The following is a 10,108-nucleotide window of genomic DNA, read 5'->3' on the forward strand; positions in this document are numbered from 1 at the left end:
GTAGCAGACCCAATTATTTCCCAAACCAGTGTACTGCTTGAATTTCAAGTCAAAAAACAAAGAATATTCTGTTTCCACCCAGTTTCGAACTGGAGACCTTTCGCGTGTGAGGCGAACGTGATAACCACTACACTATGGAAACAACTACTTTGACCCAAATATGGTAGCAGACCCAATCATTTCCCAAACCAGTGTACTGCTTGAACTACAAGTCAAATAACATTCTGTTTCCACCCAGTTTCGAACTGGGGGCATGTCGCGTGCAATGCGAATGGGATAACCACTACACTATGGAAACAACTACTTAAATTAAATTTGGTAGCAGACCCAATTATTTCCCAAACCAGTGTACTGCTTGAATTACAAGTCAAAAATTAAAGCGCACTATGTGTCCACCCAGTTTCGAACTGGGGACATCGCGTGTGAGGCGAACATGATAACCACTACACTATGGAAACTACTACTTTGACCCAAATTTGGTAGCAGACCCAATCATTTCCCAAACCAGTGTACTGGTTGAACTACAAGTCAAATAACAAAGAATATTCTGTTTCCACCCAGTTTCGAAATGGGGGCATTTCGCGTGCAATGCGAATGGGATAACCACTACACTATGGAAGCAAGTACTTAAACTAGATTTGGTAGCAGACCCAATTATTTCCCAAAACAGTGTACTGCTTGAATTACAAGTCAAAAAACAAAATGTATTATGTTTCCACCCAGTTTCGAACTGGGGACCTTTCGCGTGTGAGGCGAACGTGATAACCACTACACTATGGAAACAACTCCTTCAATCCAATTTGGTAGCAGGCCCAACCGAATCGCGACCCAGTGCACTGCTTGAAGAACAATTCAGATAACAAAACAGGAAGACTATTCTGTTTCCACCCAGTCTCGAACTGGGGGCCTTTCGCGTGTTAGGCGAACGTGATAACCACTACACTATGGAAACAACTCCTTCAACCTAATTTGGTAGCAGGCCCAACAGAATCCCGACCCAGTGCACTGCTTGAAGAACAATTCAGATAACAAAACAGAAAGAGTATTGTGTTTCCACCCAGTTTCGAACTGGGGGCCTTTCGCGTGTTAGGCGAACGTGATAACCACTACACTATGGAAACAACTCCTTCAACCTAATTTGGTAGCAGGCCCAACCGAATCCCGACCCAGTGCACTGCTTGAAGAACAATTCAGATAACAAAACAGAAAGAGTTTTCTGTTTCCACCCAGTTTCGAACTGGGGGCCTTTCACGTGTTAGGCGAACGTGATAACCACTACACTATGGAAACAACTCCTTCAACCTAATTTGGTAGCAGGCCCAACAGAACCCCGACCCAGTGCACTGCTTGAAGAACAATTCAGATAACAAAACAGAAAGAGTATTCTGTTTCCACCCAGTTTCGAACTGGGGGCCTTTCGCGTGTTAGGCGAACGTGATAACCACTACACTATGGAAACAACGCCTTCAACCTAATTTGGTAGCAGGCCCAACCGAATCCCGACCCAGTGCACTGCTTGAAGAACAATTCAGATAACAAAACAGAAAGAGTATTGTGTTTCCACCCAGTTTCGAACTGGGGGCCTTTCGCGTGTTAGGCGAACGTGATAACCACTACACTATGGAAACAACGCCTTCAACCTAATTTGGTAGCAGGCCCAACCGAATCCCGACCCAGTGCACTGCTTGAAGAACAATTCAGATAACAAAACAGAAAAAATATTCTGTTTCCACCCAGTTTCGAACTGGGGGCCTTCCGCGAGTTAGGCGAACGTGATAACCACTACACTATGGAAACAACTCCTTCAACCTAATTTGGTAGCAGGCCCAACAGAATCCCGACCCAGTGCACTGCTTGAAGAACAATTCAGATAAAAAAAACAGAAAGAGTATTGTGTTTCCACCCAGTTTCGAAATGGGGGCCTTTCGCGTGTTAGGCGAACGTGATAACCACTACACTATGGAAACAACGCCTTCAACCTAATTTGGTAGCAGGCCCAACCGAATCCCGACCCAGTGCACTGCTTGAAGAACAATTCAGATAACAAAACAGAAAGAGTATTCTGTTTCCACCCAATTTCGAACTGGGGGCCTTTCGCGTGTTAGGCGAACGTGATAACCACTACACTATGGAAACAACTCCTTCAACCTAATTTGGTAGCAGGCCCAACCGAATCGCGACCCAGTGCACTGCTTGAAGAACAATTCAGATAACAAAACAGAAAGAGTATTCTGTTTCCACCCAGTTTTGAACTGGGGGCCTTTCGCGTGTAAGGCGAATGTGATAACCACTACACTATGGAAACATCTGCTTAAACTAAATTTGGTAGCAGGTCCATCCATTTCTCAACCCAGTGTACTGCTTGAATTACAAGTCAAATAACAAAACATATTCTGTTTCCACCCAGTTTCGAACTGGGGACCTTTCACGTGTGAGGCGAACGTGATAACCACTAAACTATGGAAACAACTCCTTCAACCTATTTTGGTAGCAGGCCCAACACAATCCCGACCCAGTGCACTGCTTGAAGAACAATTCAGATAACAAAACAGAAAGAGTATTGTGTTTCCACCCAGTTTCGAACTGGGGGCCTTTCGCGTGTTATGCGAACGTGATAACCACTACACTATGGAAACAACGCCTTCAACCTAATTTGGTAGCAGGCCCAACCGAATCCCGACCCAGTGCACTGCTTGAAGAACAATTCAGATAACAAAACAGAAAGAGTATTCTGTTTCCACCCAGTTTCGAACTGGGGGCCTTTCGAGTGTAAGGCGAATGTGATAACCACTACACTAGGGAAACATCTGCTTAAACTAAATTTGCTAGCAGGTCCAACCATTTCTCAACCCAGTGTACTGCTTGAATTACAAGTCAAATAACAAAACATATTCTGTTTCCACCCAGTTTCGAACTGGGGACCTTTCACGTGTGATGCGGACGTGATAACCACTATACTATGGAAACTACTACTTTGACCAAAATTTGGTAGCAGACCCAATCATTTCCCAAACCAGTGTACTGCTTGAACTACAAGTCAAATAACATTCTTTTTCCACCCAGGTTCGAACTGGGGGCATTTCGCGTGCAATGCGAAAGGGATAACCACTACACTATGGAAACAAGTACTTAAACTAGATTTGGTAGCAGACCCAATTATTTCCCAAACCAGTGTACTGCTTGAATTACAAGTCAAAAAACAAAATGTATTATGTTTCCACCCAGTTTCGAACTGGGGACCTTTCCCTTGTGAGGCGAACGTGATAACCACTACACTATGGAAACAACTCCTTCAATCCAATTTGGTAGCAGGCCCAACCGAATCCCGACCCAGTGCACTGCTTGAAGAACAATTCAGATAACAAAACAGGAAGACTATTCTGTTTCCACCCAGTGTCGAACTGGGGGCCTTTCGCATGTTAGGCAAATGTGATAACCACTACACTATGGAAACAACTCCTTCAACCTAATTTGGTAGCAGGCCCAACCGAATGCCGACCTAGTGCACTGCTTGAAGAACAATTCAGATAACAAAACAGAAAGAGTATTGTGTTTCCACCCAGTTTCGAACTGGGGGCCTTTCGCGTGTTAGGCGAACGTGATAACAACTACACTATGGAAACAACTCCTTCAACCTATTTTGGTAGCAGGCCCAACACAATCCCGACCCAGTGCACTGCTTGAAGAACAATTCAGATAACAAAACAGAAAGAGTATTGTGTTTCCACCCAGTTTCGAACTGGGGGCCTTTCGCGTGTTAGGCGAACGTGATAACCACTACACTATGGAAACAACGCCTTCAACCTAATTTGGTAGCAGGCCCAACCGAATCCCGACCCAGTGCACTGCTTGAAGAACAATTCAGATAACAAAACAGAAAGAGTATTCTGTTTCCACCCAGTTTCGAACTGGGGGCCTTTCGCGTGTAAGGCAAATGTGATAACCACTACACTATGGAAACTACTGCTTTGACCCAAATATGGTAGCAGACCCAATCATTTCCCAAACCAGTGTACCGCTTGAACTATAAGTCAAATAACATTCTGTTTCCACCCAGTTTCGAACTGGGGGCATGTCGCGTGCAATGCGAACGGGATAACCATTACACTATGGAAACAAGTACTTAAACTGGATTTGGTAGCAGACCCAATTATTTCCCAAACCAGTGTACTGCTTGAATTACAAGTCAAAAATTAAAGCGTATTATGATTCCACCCAGTTTCGAACTGGGGACCTTTCGCGTATGAGGCGAACGTGATAACCACTACACTATGGAAACTACTACTTTGACCCAAACTTGGTAGCAGACCCAATCATTTCCCAAACCAGTGTACAGCTTGAACTACAAGTCAAATAACAAAGAATATTCTGTTTCCACCCAGTTTCGAACTGGGGGCATTTCACGTGCAATGCGAATGGGATAACCATTACACTATGGAAACAAGTACTTAAACTGGATTTGGTAGCAGACCCAATTATTTCCCAAACCAGTGTACTGCTTGAATTACAAGTCAAAAAACAAAGTGTATTATGTTTCCACCCAGTTTCAAACTGGGGACCTTTCGCCTGTGAGGCAAACGTGATAACCACTACACTATGGAAAGAACTCCTTCAATCCAATTTGGTAGCAGGCCCAACCGAATCCCGACCCAGTGCACTGCTTGAAGAACAATTCAGATAACAAAACAGGAAGACTATTCTGTTTCCACCCAGTCTCGAACTGGGGGCCTTTCGCGTGTTAGGCAAATGTGGTAACCACTACACTATGGAAACACCTACTTAAACTAAATTTGGTAGCAGACCCAATTATTTCCCAAACCAGTGTACTGCTTGAATTTCAAGTCAAAAAACAAAGAATATTCTGTTTCCACCCAGTTTCGAACTGGAGACCTTTCGCGTGTGAGGCGAACGTGATAACCACTACACTATGGAAACAACTACTTTGACCCAAATATGGTAGCAGACCCAATCATTTCCCAAACCAGTGTACTGCTTGAACTACAAGTCAAATAACATTCTGTTTCCACCCAGTTTCGAACTGGGGGCATGTCGCGTGCAATGCGAATGGGATAACCACTACACTATGGAAACAACTACTTAAATTAAATTTGGTAGCAGACCCAATTATTTCCCAAACCAGTGTACTGCTTGAATTACAAGTCAAAAATTAAAGCGCACTATGTGTCCACCCAGTTTCGAACTGGGGACATCGCGTGTGAGGCGAACATGATAACCACTACACTATGGAAACTACTACTTTGACCCAAATTTGGTAGCAGACCCAATCATTTCCCAAACCAGTGTACTGGTTGAACTACAAGTCAAATAACAAAGAATATTCTGTTTCCACCCAGTTTCGAAATGGGGGCATTTCGCGTGCAATGCGAATGGGATAACCACTACACTATGGAAGCAAGTACTTAAACTAGATTTGGTAGCAGACCCAATTATTTCCCAAAACAGTGTACTGCTTGAATTACAAGTCAAAAAACAAAATGTATTATGTTTCCACCCAGTTTCGAACTGGGGACCTTTCGCGTGTGAGGCGAACGTGATAACCACTACACTATGGAAACAACTCCTTCAATCCAATTTGGTAGCAGGCCCAACCGAATCGCGACCCAGTGCACTGCTTGAAGAACAATTCAGATAACAAAACAGGAAGACTATTCTGTTTCCACCCAGTCTCGAACTGGGGGCCTTTCGCGTGTTAGGCGAACGTGATAACCACTACACTATGGAAACAACTCCTTCAACCTAATTTGGTAGCAGGCCCAACAGAATCCCGACCCAGTGCACTGCTTGAAGAACAATTCAGATAACAAAACAGAAAGAGTATTGTGTTTCCACCCAGTTTCGAACTGGGGGCCTTTCGCGTGTTAGGCGAACGTGATAACCACTACACTATGGAAACAACTCCTTCAACCTAATTTGGTAGCAGGCCCAACCGAATCCCGACCCAGTGCACTGCTTGAAGAACAATTCAGATAACAAAACAGAAAGAGTTTTCTGTTTCCACCCAGTTTCGAACTGGGGGCCTTTCACGTGTTAGGCGAACGTGATAACCACTACACTATGGAAACAACTCCTTCAACCTAATTTGGTAGCAGGCCCAACAGAACCCCGACCCAGTGCACTGCTTGAAGAACAATTCAGATAACAAAACAGAAAGAGTATTCTGTTTCCACCCAGTTTCGAACTGGGGGCCTTTCGCGTGTTAGGCGAACGTGATAACCACTACACTATGGAAACAACGCCTTCAACCTAATTTGGTAGCAGGCCCAACCGAATCCCGACCCAGTGCACTGCTTGAAGAACAATTCAGATAACAAAACAGAAAGAGTATTGTGTTTCCACCCAGTTTCGAACTGGGGGCCTTTCGCGTGTTAGGCGAACGTGATAACCACTACACTATGGAAACAACGCCTTCAACCTAATTTGGTAGCAGGCCCAACCGAATCCCGACCCAGTGCACTGCTTGAAGAACAATTCAGATAACAAAACAGAAAAAATATTCTGTTTCCACCCAGTTTCGAACTGGGGGCCTTCCGCGAGTTAGGCGAACGTGATAACCACTACACTATGGAAACAACTCCTTCAACCTAATTTGGTAGCAGGCCCAACAGAATCCCGACCCAGTGCACTGCTTGAAGAACAATTCAGATAAAAAAAACAGAAAGAGTATTGTGTTTCCACCCAGTTTCGAAATGGGGGCCTTTCGCGTGTTAGGCGAACGTGATAACCACTACACTATGGAAACAACGCCTTCAACCTAATTTGGTAGCAGGCCCAACCGAATCCCGACCCAGTGCACTGCTTGAAGAACAATTCAGATAACAAAACAGAAAGAGTATTCTGTTTCCACCCAATTTCGAACTGGGGGCCTTTCGCGTGTTAGGCGAACGTGATAACCACTACACTATGGAAACAACTCCTTCAACCTAATTTGGTAGCAGGCCCAACCGAATCGCGACCCAGTGCACTGCTTGAAGAACAATTCAGATAACAAAACAGAAAGAGTATTCTGTTTCCACCCAGTTTTGAACTGGGGGCCTTTCGCGTGTAAGGCGAATGTGATAACCACTACACTATGGAAACATCTGCTTAAACTAAATTTGGTAGCAGGTCCATCCATTTCTCAACCCAGTGTACTGCTTGAATTACAAGTCAAATAACAAAACATATTCTGTTTCCACCCAGTTTCGAACTGGGGACCTTTCACGTGTGAGGCGAACGTGATAACCACTAAACTATGGAAACAACTCCTTCAACCTATTTTGGTAGCAGGCCCAACACAATCCCGACCCAGTGCACTGCTTGAAGAACAATTCAGATAACAAAACAGAAAGAGTATTGTGTTTCCACCCAGTTTCGAACTGGGGGCCTTTCGCGTGTTAGGCGAACGTGATAACCACTACACTATGGAAACAACGCCTTCAACCTAATTTGGTAGCAGGCCCAACCGAATCCCGACCCAGTGCACTGCTTGAAGAACAATTCAGATAACAAAACAGAAAGAGTATTCTGTTTCCACCCAGTTTTGAACTGGGGGCCTTTCGCGTGTTAGGCGAACGTGATAACCACTACACTATGGAAACAACTCCTTCAACCTAATTTGGTAGCAGGCCCAACAGAATCCCGACCCAGTGCACTGCTTGAAGAACAATTCAGATAACAAAACAGAAAGAGTATTCTGTTTCCACCCAGGTTCGGACTGGGGGCCTTTCGCGTGTAAGGCGAATGTGATAACCACTACACTATGGAAACATCAGCTTAAACTAAACTTGGTAGCAGGTCCAACCATTTCTCAACCCAGTGTACTGCTTGAATTACAAGTCAAATAACAAAACATATTCTGTTTCCACCCAGTTTCGAACTGGGGACCTTTCACGTGTGATGCGGACGTGATAACCACTACACTCTGGAAACTACTACCATGACCCAAATTTGGTAGCAGACCCAATCATTTCCCAAACCAGTGTACTGCTTGAACTACAAGTCAAATAACAAAGAATATTCTGTTTCCACCCAGTTTCGAACTGGGGGCAATTCGCGTGCAATGCGAAAGGGATAACCACTACACTATGGAAACAAGTACTTAAACTAGATTTGGTAGCAGACCCAATTATTTCCCAAACCAGTGTACTGCTTGAATTACAAGTCAAAAAACAAAATGTATTATGTTTCCACCCAGTTTCGAACTGGGGACCTTTCGCGTGTGAGGCGAACGTGATAACCACTACACTATGGAAACAACTCCTTCAATCCAATTTGGTAGCAGGCCCAACCGAATCGCGACCCAGTGCACTGCTTGAAGAACAATTCAGATAACAAAACAGGAAGACTATTCTGTTTCCACCCAGTCTCGAACTGGGGGCCTTTCGCGTGTTAGGCGAACGTGATAACCACTACACTATGGAAACAACTCCTTCAACCTAATTTGGTAGCAGGCCCAACAGAATCCCGACCCAGTGCACTGCTTGAAGAACAATTCAGATAACAAAACAGAAAGAGTATTGTGTTTCCACCCAGTTTCGAACTGGGGGCCTTTCGCATGTTAGGCGAACGTGATAACCACTACACTATGGAAACAACTCCTTCAACCTAATTTGGTAGCAGGCCCAACCGAATCCCGACCCAGTGCACTGCTTGAAGAACAATTCAGATAACAAAACAGAAAGAGTATTCTGTTTCCACCCAGTTTCGAACTGGGGGCCTTTCACGTGTTAGGCGAACGTGATAACCACTACACTATGGAAACAACTCCTTCATCCTAATTTGGTAGCAGGCCCAACAGAACCCCGACCCAGTGCACTGCTTGAAGAACAATTCAGATAACAAAACAGAAAGAGTATTCTGTTTCCACCCAGTTTCGAACTGGGGGCCTTTCGCGTGTTAGGCGAACGTGATAACCACTATACTATGGAAACAACGCCTTCAACCTAATTTGGTAGCAGGCCCAACCGAATCCCGACCCAGTGCACTGCTTGAAGAACAATTCAGATAACAAAACAGAAAGAGTATTGTGTTTCCACCCAGTTTCGAACTGGGGGCCTTACGCGTGTTAGGCGAACGTGATAACCACTACACTATGGAAACAACGCCTTCAACCTAATTTGGTAGCAGGCCCAACCGAATCCCGACCCAGTGCACTGCTTGAAGAACAATTCAGATAACAAAACAGAAAAAATATTCTGTTTCCACCCAGTTTCGAACTGGGGGCCTTCCGCGAGTTAGGCGAACGTGATAACCACTACACTATGGAAGCAACGCCTTCAACCTAATTTGGTAGCAGGCCCAACCGAATCCCGACCCAGTGCACTGCTTGAAGAACAATTCAGATAACAAAACAGAAAAAATATTCTGTTTCCACCCAGTTTCGAACTGGGGACCTTTTGCTTGTGAGGCGGACGTGATAACCACTACACTATGGAAACAACTCCTTCAATCCAATTTGGTAGCAGGCCCAACCGAATCCCGACCCAGTGCACTGCTTGAAGAACAATTCAGATAACAAAACAAGGAGACTATTCCGTTTCCACCCAGTCTCGAACTGGGGGCCTGTGCATGTTAGGCGAAAGTGATAACCACTACACTATGGAAACAACTCCTTCAACCTAATTTGGTAGCAGGCCCAACCGAATCCCGACCCAGTGCACTGATTGAAGAACAATTCAGATAACAAAACAGAAAGAGTATTCTGTTTCCACCCAGTTTCGAACTGGGGGCCTTTCGCGTGTTAGGCGAACGTGATAACCACTACACTATGGAAACAACTCCTTCAACCTAATTTGGTAGCAGGCCCAACAGAAACCCGACCCAGTGCACTGCTTGAAGAACAATTAAGATAACAAAACAGAAAGAGTATTGTGTTTCCACCCAGTTTCGAACTGGGGGCCTTTCGCGTGTTAGGCGAACGTGATAACCACTACACTATGGAAACAACTCCTTCAACCTAATTTGGTAGCAGGCCCAACCGAATCCCGACCCAGTGCACTGCTTGAAGAACAATTCAGATAACAAAACAGAAAGAGTATTCTGTTTCCACCCAGTTTCGAACTGGGGGCCTTTCGCGTGTTAGGCGAATGTGATTACCACTACACTATGG

The 10,108-nt window shown here is 44.7% G+C and overlaps 43 non-coding genes across 43 annotated transcripts in view; all 43 read right to left on the bottom strand.

Annotated features, from left to right (window-relative positions):
* Nucleotides 1-69: 69 nt before the first annotated feature.
* trnav-cac (transfer RNA valine (anticodon CAC)) lies at nt 70-142 on the bottom strand. Its single transcript has one exon. It is a non-coding gene; the product is annotated as a tRNA-Val (tRNA).
* Nucleotides 143-710: 568 nt separating this feature from the next.
* Nucleotides 711-783, bottom strand: trnav-cac (transfer RNA valine (anticodon CAC)). The gene has a single exon. It is a non-coding gene; the product is annotated as a tRNA-Val (tRNA).
* Nucleotides 784-879: 96 nt separating this feature from the next.
* Nucleotides 880-952, bottom strand: trnav-aac (transfer RNA valine (anticodon AAC)). The gene has a single exon. It is a non-coding gene; the product is annotated as a tRNA-Val (tRNA).
* A 96-nt stretch (nt 953-1,048) lies between these two features.
* trnav-aac (transfer RNA valine (anticodon AAC)) lies at nt 1,049-1,121 on the bottom strand. The gene has a single exon. It is a non-coding gene; the product is annotated as a tRNA-Val (tRNA).
* Nucleotides 1,122-1,217: 96 nt separating this feature from the next.
* Nucleotides 1,218-1,290, bottom strand: trnav-aac (transfer RNA valine (anticodon AAC)). Its single transcript has one exon. It is a non-coding gene; the product is annotated as a tRNA-Val (tRNA).
* Nucleotides 1,291-1,386: 96 nt separating this feature from the next.
* Nucleotides 1,387-1,459, bottom strand: trnav-aac (transfer RNA valine (anticodon AAC)). The gene has a single exon. It is a non-coding gene; the product is annotated as a tRNA-Val (tRNA).
* Nucleotides 1,460-1,555: 96 nt separating this feature from the next.
* On the bottom strand, nt 1,556-1,628 carry trnav-aac (transfer RNA valine (anticodon AAC)). Its single transcript has one exon. It is a non-coding gene; the product is annotated as a tRNA-Val (tRNA).
* Nucleotides 1,629-1,894: 266 nt separating this feature from the next.
* Nucleotides 1,895-1,967, bottom strand: trnav-aac (transfer RNA valine (anticodon AAC)). The gene has a single exon. It is a non-coding gene; the product is annotated as a tRNA-Val (tRNA).
* A 96-nt stretch (nt 1,968-2,063) lies between these two features.
* On the bottom strand, nt 2,064-2,136 carry trnav-aac (transfer RNA valine (anticodon AAC)). Its single transcript has one exon. It is a non-coding gene; the product is annotated as a tRNA-Val (tRNA).
* A 96-nt stretch (nt 2,137-2,232) lies between these two features.
* On the bottom strand, nt 2,233-2,305 carry trnav-uac (transfer RNA valine (anticodon UAC)). The gene has a single exon. It is a non-coding gene; the product is annotated as a tRNA-Val (tRNA).
* Nucleotides 2,306-2,394: 89 nt separating this feature from the next.
* On the bottom strand, nt 2,395-2,467 carry trnav-cac (transfer RNA valine (anticodon CAC)). The gene has a single exon. It is a non-coding gene; the product is annotated as a tRNA-Val (tRNA).
* A 96-nt stretch (nt 2,468-2,563) lies between these two features.
* On the bottom strand, nt 2,564-2,636 carry trnav-aac (transfer RNA valine (anticodon AAC)). Its single transcript has one exon. It is a non-coding gene; the product is annotated as a tRNA-Val (tRNA).
* A 96-nt stretch (nt 2,637-2,732) lies between these two features.
* trnav-uac (transfer RNA valine (anticodon UAC)) lies at nt 2,733-2,805 on the bottom strand. Its single transcript has one exon. It is a non-coding gene; the product is annotated as a tRNA-Val (tRNA).
* A 407-nt stretch (nt 2,806-3,212) lies between these two features.
* trnav-cac (transfer RNA valine (anticodon CAC)) lies at nt 3,213-3,285 on the bottom strand. Its single transcript has one exon. It is a non-coding gene; the product is annotated as a tRNA-Val (tRNA).
* Nucleotides 3,286-3,381: 96 nt separating this feature from the next.
* On the bottom strand, nt 3,382-3,454 carry trnav-aac (transfer RNA valine (anticodon AAC)). Its single transcript has one exon. It is a non-coding gene; the product is annotated as a tRNA-Val (tRNA).
* A 96-nt stretch (nt 3,455-3,550) lies between these two features.
* trnav-aac (transfer RNA valine (anticodon AAC)) lies at nt 3,551-3,623 on the bottom strand. The gene has a single exon. It is a non-coding gene; the product is annotated as a tRNA-Val (tRNA).
* A 96-nt stretch (nt 3,624-3,719) lies between these two features.
* Nucleotides 3,720-3,792, bottom strand: trnav-aac (transfer RNA valine (anticodon AAC)). Its single transcript has one exon. It is a non-coding gene; the product is annotated as a tRNA-Val (tRNA).
* Nucleotides 3,793-3,888: 96 nt separating this feature from the next.
* Nucleotides 3,889-3,961, bottom strand: trnav-uac (transfer RNA valine (anticodon UAC)). The gene has a single exon. It is a non-coding gene; the product is annotated as a tRNA-Val (tRNA).
* A 245-nt stretch (nt 3,962-4,206) lies between these two features.
* trnam-cau (transfer RNA methionine (anticodon CAU)) lies at nt 4,207-4,279 on the bottom strand. The gene has a single exon. It is a non-coding gene; the product is annotated as a tRNA-Met (tRNA).
* Nucleotides 4,280-4,862: 583 nt separating this feature from the next.
* On the bottom strand, nt 4,863-4,935 carry trnav-cac (transfer RNA valine (anticodon CAC)). The gene has a single exon. It is a non-coding gene; the product is annotated as a tRNA-Val (tRNA).
* A 568-nt stretch (nt 4,936-5,503) lies between these two features.
* On the bottom strand, nt 5,504-5,576 carry trnav-cac (transfer RNA valine (anticodon CAC)). The gene has a single exon. It is a non-coding gene; the product is annotated as a tRNA-Val (tRNA).
* Nucleotides 5,577-5,672: 96 nt separating this feature from the next.
* On the bottom strand, nt 5,673-5,745 carry trnav-aac (transfer RNA valine (anticodon AAC)). The gene has a single exon. It is a non-coding gene; the product is annotated as a tRNA-Val (tRNA).
* A 96-nt stretch (nt 5,746-5,841) lies between these two features.
* On the bottom strand, nt 5,842-5,914 carry trnav-aac (transfer RNA valine (anticodon AAC)). Its single transcript has one exon. It is a non-coding gene; the product is annotated as a tRNA-Val (tRNA).
* A 96-nt stretch (nt 5,915-6,010) lies between these two features.
* trnav-aac (transfer RNA valine (anticodon AAC)) lies at nt 6,011-6,083 on the bottom strand. The gene has a single exon. It is a non-coding gene; the product is annotated as a tRNA-Val (tRNA).
* A 96-nt stretch (nt 6,084-6,179) lies between these two features.
* On the bottom strand, nt 6,180-6,252 carry trnav-aac (transfer RNA valine (anticodon AAC)). Its single transcript has one exon. It is a non-coding gene; the product is annotated as a tRNA-Val (tRNA).
* Nucleotides 6,253-6,348: 96 nt separating this feature from the next.
* On the bottom strand, nt 6,349-6,421 carry trnav-aac (transfer RNA valine (anticodon AAC)). Its single transcript has one exon. It is a non-coding gene; the product is annotated as a tRNA-Val (tRNA).
* A 266-nt stretch (nt 6,422-6,687) lies between these two features.
* On the bottom strand, nt 6,688-6,760 carry trnav-aac (transfer RNA valine (anticodon AAC)). The gene has a single exon. It is a non-coding gene; the product is annotated as a tRNA-Val (tRNA).
* Nucleotides 6,761-6,856: 96 nt separating this feature from the next.
* On the bottom strand, nt 6,857-6,929 carry trnav-aac (transfer RNA valine (anticodon AAC)). The gene has a single exon. It is a non-coding gene; the product is annotated as a tRNA-Val (tRNA).
* Nucleotides 6,930-7,025: 96 nt separating this feature from the next.
* trnav-uac (transfer RNA valine (anticodon UAC)) lies at nt 7,026-7,098 on the bottom strand. The gene has a single exon. It is a non-coding gene; the product is annotated as a tRNA-Val (tRNA).
* Nucleotides 7,099-7,187: 89 nt separating this feature from the next.
* trnav-cac (transfer RNA valine (anticodon CAC)) lies at nt 7,188-7,260 on the bottom strand. The gene has a single exon. It is a non-coding gene; the product is annotated as a tRNA-Val (tRNA).
* A 96-nt stretch (nt 7,261-7,356) lies between these two features.
* trnav-aac (transfer RNA valine (anticodon AAC)) lies at nt 7,357-7,429 on the bottom strand. The gene has a single exon. It is a non-coding gene; the product is annotated as a tRNA-Val (tRNA).
* A 96-nt stretch (nt 7,430-7,525) lies between these two features.
* Nucleotides 7,526-7,598, bottom strand: trnav-aac (transfer RNA valine (anticodon AAC)). The gene has a single exon. It is a non-coding gene; the product is annotated as a tRNA-Val (tRNA).
* Nucleotides 7,599-7,694: 96 nt separating this feature from the next.
* Nucleotides 7,695-7,767, bottom strand: trnav-uac (transfer RNA valine (anticodon UAC)). Its single transcript has one exon. It is a non-coding gene; the product is annotated as a tRNA-Val (tRNA).
* A 414-nt stretch (nt 7,768-8,181) lies between these two features.
* On the bottom strand, nt 8,182-8,254 carry trnav-cac (transfer RNA valine (anticodon CAC)). Its single transcript has one exon. It is a non-coding gene; the product is annotated as a tRNA-Val (tRNA).
* Nucleotides 8,255-8,350: 96 nt separating this feature from the next.
* Nucleotides 8,351-8,423, bottom strand: trnav-aac (transfer RNA valine (anticodon AAC)). Its single transcript has one exon. It is a non-coding gene; the product is annotated as a tRNA-Val (tRNA).
* A 96-nt stretch (nt 8,424-8,519) lies between these two features.
* trnav-aac (transfer RNA valine (anticodon AAC)) lies at nt 8,520-8,592 on the bottom strand. The gene has a single exon. It is a non-coding gene; the product is annotated as a tRNA-Val (tRNA).
* A 96-nt stretch (nt 8,593-8,688) lies between these two features.
* trnav-aac (transfer RNA valine (anticodon AAC)) lies at nt 8,689-8,761 on the bottom strand. Its single transcript has one exon. It is a non-coding gene; the product is annotated as a tRNA-Val (tRNA).
* Nucleotides 8,762-8,857: 96 nt separating this feature from the next.
* On the bottom strand, nt 8,858-8,930 carry trnav-aac (transfer RNA valine (anticodon AAC)). The gene has a single exon. It is a non-coding gene; the product is annotated as a tRNA-Val (tRNA).
* Nucleotides 8,931-9,026: 96 nt separating this feature from the next.
* On the bottom strand, nt 9,027-9,099 carry trnav-aac (transfer RNA valine (anticodon AAC)). The gene has a single exon. It is a non-coding gene; the product is annotated as a tRNA-Val (tRNA).
* Nucleotides 9,100-9,364: 265 nt separating this feature from the next.
* trnav-cac (transfer RNA valine (anticodon CAC)) lies at nt 9,365-9,437 on the bottom strand. Its single transcript has one exon. It is a non-coding gene; the product is annotated as a tRNA-Val (tRNA).
* Nucleotides 9,438-9,701: 264 nt separating this feature from the next.
* On the bottom strand, nt 9,702-9,774 carry trnav-aac (transfer RNA valine (anticodon AAC)). The gene has a single exon. It is a non-coding gene; the product is annotated as a tRNA-Val (tRNA).
* Nucleotides 9,775-9,870: 96 nt separating this feature from the next.
* trnav-aac (transfer RNA valine (anticodon AAC)) lies at nt 9,871-9,943 on the bottom strand. Its single transcript has one exon. It is a non-coding gene; the product is annotated as a tRNA-Val (tRNA).
* Nucleotides 9,944-10,039: 96 nt separating this feature from the next.
* trnav-aac (transfer RNA valine (anticodon AAC)) overlaps nt 10,040-10,108 on the bottom strand; it is a 73-nt gene continuing 4 nt past the window's right edge. Inside the window, exon 1 of the tRNA in view lies at nt 10,040-10,108. This exon is cut by the window's right edge and continues 4 nt beyond it. This is a non-coding gene — a tRNA (tRNA-Val).

The sequence above is a fragment of the Stigmatopora argus genome, chromosome 13 (genome assembly GCF_051989625.1).
Source record: "Stigmatopora argus isolate UIUO_Sarg chromosome 13, RoL_Sarg_1.0, whole genome shotgun sequence".
In the NCBI taxonomy this organism is placed as follows: Eukaryota; Metazoa; Chordata; class Actinopteri; order Syngnathiformes; family Syngnathidae; genus Stigmatopora; species Stigmatopora argus.